The sequence below is a fragment of the Spermophilus citellus genome (genome assembly GCF_964194105.1).
Source record: "Spermophilus citellus genome assembly, chromosome: 3".
In the NCBI taxonomy this organism is placed as follows: Eukaryota; Metazoa; Chordata; class Mammalia; order Rodentia; family Sciuridae; genus Spermophilus; species Spermophilus citellus.
This window is the reverse complement of record NC_138184.1, coordinates 89,138,726-89,144,692: the sequence shown is the minus strand read 5'-3', so window position 1 is coordinate 89,144,692 and position 5,967 is coordinate 89,138,726.

Below are 5,967 nucleotides of genomic sequence, written 5' to 3'. Positions count from 1 at the left end.
CACCCCGGGGAGCCACCCGACCCCATTCCCTGGAGGCGACGGGGGGCGCCTGGCGACCCCGACCCTCGGCACGCGGAGGGGGCGGGGACTCACTCGGAGGCCCGAAGGTGCCGCGGGGACGGCAGTCTGGCTGGGTGGCCCGCCGCGGAGGGGGCGCATTCCTGGAGCCAGCTTGGCCAGTGCCCTGCCCGGGGTTTGTGGCAGCGGATGCAATAATGCGAGTTTCCTGCGGTGCTCTTGACTTCTGAGAGTTGGAGGTGGAGATTCGGGACGCGAGGTGCTCTTAGAAGAGTTGAGAGATACCGCTCTCTCCTGGCCCGCTGCTGTGTTTAAAAATGAGCCAGGACGTCGCTCTGGAAAACTAGGGTTCTAGGAAAGGTGCCTGGAACCTAATGATTATCATCATTGTCACAGGGATTCTTTTCTCCAGAGATAAGTTGCCCTGTCATAGATAAGGTGAGGGGGTCTTCGCTGGGGCTTGTCAGAGGATCGCAATTTAACCGTAGGTCGCTTCTGACAGAAGTACCAAGCTTAGCCCAGGTGCTGCCACTGCCCACATAACGGTAGAAGGTAAAATGGACTGGCCCGACCCACAAGGAAGACTTTTAAGGATCGTTCCATCTCTCCAGCCGCTAGGACGGAGCTCTGGAAGAATTTACTAGGGTCAGGAGAACCAAGTGCCATGGCTCTGTGTGCAGCTGCAGCTAAGCCTGGACCAGACTGGATGCCTGCCCAGATGGATGCTGGGAAAAGAGTGACCTAATGTGAGCAAGCCCTGTGCTGGAGATGAATTAACACAATACCAGTCATTTCAGGGTAGGAAACTGAGTCTCAGGGAAGTTCAGGGTTGCAGCCATAAGCTGTAACCTATGACTCTCATTCATTCCAGTACCAAGAAGTTTTCCCTGTGGTTTTGGTTTTGATAGAAATGGAGTGAGAGACCGTAGGCCTTTTCCTAGACATATCTTTTATCATTCTGAAATGCAAACTCCCAACATGAAAGTGAAGATAAGAACAATTACCACAGAGAAGCATCCTGAGGATTTATGCGGGAAAAATTACCTGACAGCAGCCTAGTTCTATGTGCTGTGTTCTCCCAGTTACTCCAGAGGCTGAGGCAGGAGGATCACTTGAGCCCAAGAGTTGGAGACCAACATGGGCAGCATAGGGAGACTCCATCTCAAGCAAACACAATAGTAACAGTGGGTCGCAAATCAGAACTCTCATGCTGTTGGCCCTTTCACTGCATCTAGCCATCCATATGTGCTTTGGGCCACAGAGAACTTTTAAAAATATATATTTCTGGACTCAGTGGTAGAGTGCCTACCTAGCTTGCTTGGGTTCAATCCTTAGTGCCACAAAAATAAATAAAAAAGAAAAGAACAAATAAAAAAATGGTATACAAATCAATAGTTGTAGAATATATATTTATTCTTATTAGATGGGTTTTGTTATATTGCCCAGGCTGACCATGAACTCCTGGGCTTAGGGGATCTTCCACCTCACCCTCCCAGATAGTTGGGACTATAGGTGTGTGTCACTGCACTCAGCTATATTTGATTTAAAATAAGACACCATGTCAAAAATATAAATACTATTCGATGAATTGATCAATGCATGTATCCACACAATGGAATATCAGTCACTCAAGGGAATGATTACATGCTAAAAAAAAGTCCTGACATGCTAAAACATGCTAACTGAAAGCAGGGTACACAAGGACAAAGATGGTATGATTCCAGTTATGTGAGTTATCTAGAACAGGCAGTCCACAAAGACAGCAGGTTGGTGGTTGGCAGGAACTGAGGGGAGGGGGTGACGCACAGTGACAACTAATGGGCATGGGGTTTCCGTTTGGGATGATGCAAAAGTTCTGAAACTAGATAGAGGTGACAATTGCATCACATTGTGCATGTCTTAAGTGTCACTGCATTGTACATTTTAAAATGCTTACAACAGGCAGTTTGATGTTACATGTATTTCACAATCATAAAAAGAAATCCAAGCCAGGCCCAGTGGAGACACACAGCTATAATCCCAGCTATTTAAGAGACTGAGGCAGGAGAACTACACATTCCAGGTTGGACCCTGCCTCCAAATAAAGTTAAAAGTGCTGAGGGTATAGCTCAGTGGTACAGTGCTTACCTAGCATGCATGAGGCCCTCAGTTCAACCTCTGAATCTGTAAAAAAAAAAAAAAAAATACAAATATCCAGCTTCTCTTGAGACTTCTAGATCCACACACAGGGCCTCAAGTGCCACAGGGCACCAATCAGCTGGACGTGAGGAGCTCTGTGCCCTACAGACAAAGCTGTCCCAGTCACCAGAGTGCTTATCCAGCCACTTGACTCATCTCTGGTACCTGTATGACCCCTGAAGTGTTTCTATTCTTGATCCCTAAACCATACAGCTTCTACAAATGTTCTTTATAAACGTAGTTTGTCAATTTTTACAGTTTCTGTGAAAATTGTTTTACAGTTTATAGTTTCTGGCCATGAGATATTTAAAATTATTTTTTCAACAAAGCATACAGTTGTTTTATATCTGGTGATCAATGATTCTAATATTTTGAAGTATCTGAGGATCTGTTTTTGCTAGTTCTTGCTCATGGTGTCATATTTCCTTGTTATATGCCTGATTATCTTTGACTATGCTAGATACTGTATGTATGTATGTATGTATGTATGTATGTATGTATTTATTTATTTATTATGTGGTACTAGGGATCAAACCTAGGGCATCCCGTATGTTCAAGCCCTCTACCAACCTCAGTCCCCTTTAAAATTTTATTTTGAGACAGGGTCTCACTAAATTGCGCAGGCTGGCCTGGAGCTTGTGATCCTCCTGCCTCAGCCTCCCAAGTAGCTAGGATTACAGGTATGGTGATATATCACCACTCCTAGCTTGGACACTGTCTTTTAAAATTTATTTATAGGGATAATTTGAGGCCTTCCTCCAAAGATGATTGACATCTGTTTCTGCCAGGCTCCTGAGGTCACTGCTAATATGGGACTACAAAAATCCAAGTTCAGGGCTTGTGGTTCCCTGACCACCCAGCTGATGCAAGTGCAGCCTGTGCAGTGGCTGAGACTGGTTCGCAGACAGTCCTCTGAGGGTGGCGTCTATAATGTGCTGTAGCTGACTTATGGGCTTGAGCTTCTGAGCTCTGTGTCCAGGGACTTCAGGTTGAGAGTTTGAAATCATCCACAGTGGGAATATTTACATTATGGAAATTGGAACACTGTATACATCAGGACCCTTCGTCCCCAACCCTACCCAGAGCTGATTGTTGAACATTTGCCAGCTTATCACATATTGGGGAAACCTGACTGGGGGAGGTGGCTCCCAAATTATTATGGAGGGATTTCCCACTGGGTGTGGGTCCCCGGGTTGTAATTTTCTGACCTCTCACCCCACAAAACAGTCAAGTTCAAATATGCTAGGGTTGGCAAATATTTGCAGGGTAAACATGGATTCCTTGCTGGATTATCTTTTAGCATTATCCCCCCATTTTGGCCTATTAAATTCTTACTATTTTGTCAGCACATGGTGGCTTTTAGCATGTTTTCAAATGTTCTTCCTAGCTGTTTAGTTACTCTCACCTTGAGAGTTACTCTGAGCAACTATTTGCCAGAAACTAGGATTCAAACCGTCTTATGAAAGTTAATATTCTAGACATGTTAAGAGCAAAAGATGCTCTTACTCTTACTCTCTCTTACTCCCTCCCTCCCTCCCTTCCTCTCCCTTCCCCTCTCCCTCTCTCCCTCTCCCCCCTCCCTCTCCCTCCCCCTCTCCCCCTCTCCTCCCTCTTTCCCTCTCCCTCCCCCCTCTCCCCCTCTCCCCCCTCTCCCCCTCTCCCCCTCTCCTCCCTCCCTCTCCCTCCCCCTCTCCCCCCTCCCTCTCCCTCCCCTCCCCCTCCCCCCTCTCCCCTCTCCCCCCTCTCTTTCCCTCTCTCTCCCTCTCCCCCCTCCCTCCCTCCCCCTACCCCCTTCTCTTCTGCGACTGGCTGCTATGGTCCTGCTAATAAATTCTCGGACAGAAACAGGGTCTCCCTCGATTGCAGAGGCTGGCCTTAAAATTTCAATCCTCCTGCTTCAGCCTCCAGAATTGCTGGGATAACAGTTCTCCGCGGACACAACATCTTTGTTGGTATATGGTGCTGAGGGTCGAACCCCGGCCGCACGCATGCCAGGCGAGCGCGCTACCGCTTGAGCCACATCCCCAGCCCGTTATTAAAGAATTTAAAAAATTGAATACAGAAATGATGCAAAGTAAAAAAAAAAAAAAAAAAGAGCAAAAGATGCTGGGCATAGTGGCACACACCTGTAATCCCAGGTACTTGGGAGGCTAAGGCATGAGGATGGTGAGTTCCAGCCCAGTCTGGGAAATTTATGAGACCTTGTCTCAAAATAAAAGATAAAAAGTGCTAAGCATGTAGCTCAGTGGTAGAGGGCTCCTGGGTTCAAACCCCAGTACAAAAAAAAAAAAAAAAAGTAAAAGATTATTCCAAAGTTACAAAAGTGTGTTTAGTTAAACAGCTTAAACGCTCACCTCATCTGTAAAATGGGGATGAAAATAATCACACCTACCTCATAGGGTTGTTATGAAGATTAAACACAATATTTGTCAAGCACTTGGAACAGCGTGGGCACAAAGTAAAGCTAAATTCAGGACCTGTGTGATTGCCAGAATTAGGAAGGCCCACACTAGAGTCTGAAGTCAAACTACTCTCCTACCCTGGGTTGCTAAATTCAACTCTTATTCCACTTCTGCCATTGAGCGTTCTTCTGGGTGGAGGCTGGTGCACCGCTGTGGGGTGGAGGAGGTTTCCATCTCTGGAGTGGAGATGTGTAATTGGGAGGATACTGCAGGCCCAGCTTTGGGGCTTCTCTGAAGCCTAGCAACTTGCAACAGCAGCAGCAATGTCCCTTTCATAAACAGAGGTGCTCTCTGGCTCTGGGAGCAGGTCATTAGCCAGGGCTAGCAAGGGGGAAGAGTGTGCAGAGAAAGCTCCAACCACAAAGTGGAATAGAGTCCCTTCCTTTGAGAAAGGGGCAGAAAGATGAAATAGACCATTCAGGCCACTCCCCACTTTTTTTTTTAATACCAAGGATTGAACCCAGGGGTACTTAACTGAACCACATCCCCAGCCCTTTTTATTGTTTATTTTGACACAGAGTCTTGCTAAGTTGCTTAGGAGTTGCTTAGGGCCTCACTAGATTGCTGATGCTGATTTTGAACTTCAGATCCTCCTGCCTCAGCCCACTGGGATTATAAGCGTATGCCACCATGCCCAGCGCCACCTCCCTCTATTAGGAAAAAAAATAAATAAAAGCTAAAATCAAGTAGCCACATGCCCAGTTAGCAGAGATATGGCCAGAACCAAGCTCTACCCATAGTGTGGTCCCTGGGCTTCCCCATTCCGTATGCACTATAGTGTTGACAGTTTGAAATTAGTCACTGTGGGGCCAGGTGCGGGCCTGCAAATTGCAGCAGCAAGTTGGAGACTGAGGCAGGAGGATTACAAATTCCAGGTCCACCAGGGCAAATTAACAAGATTCTGTCTCAAAAATCAAAAAAGGGTGGGGATGTAGCTCAGTGGTAGAGCATGTGCTTAGCATGTGTGAAGCCCTGGGTTCGAGGCCCAGCACCAAAAAGCAAAACAAAAACCAAAAGAGATAGTAGACAGGAAGGGCTTTGAACGACGAATGTGTACGAAGATGAGGTAATGTCACCCAAATGCTCCTCTAACATTGAATGATTAAATACAGAAAGTCTGGTCCTGACCCAGTAAAGCTAGAATCCCTCCACCACCAGGCCTGGTGAGTTCTCAGGTCAGGAATCTAGGAGCTGCCTGCATCTCTCTCCCTTACTCTCCACATGTGCAGGTGTTTAGACTCTCTAGCACACAAATGCCCTTCCTAGTTCTGGGTGAGCCTTTGGCGATGGGGACAAGCCACACTACAGA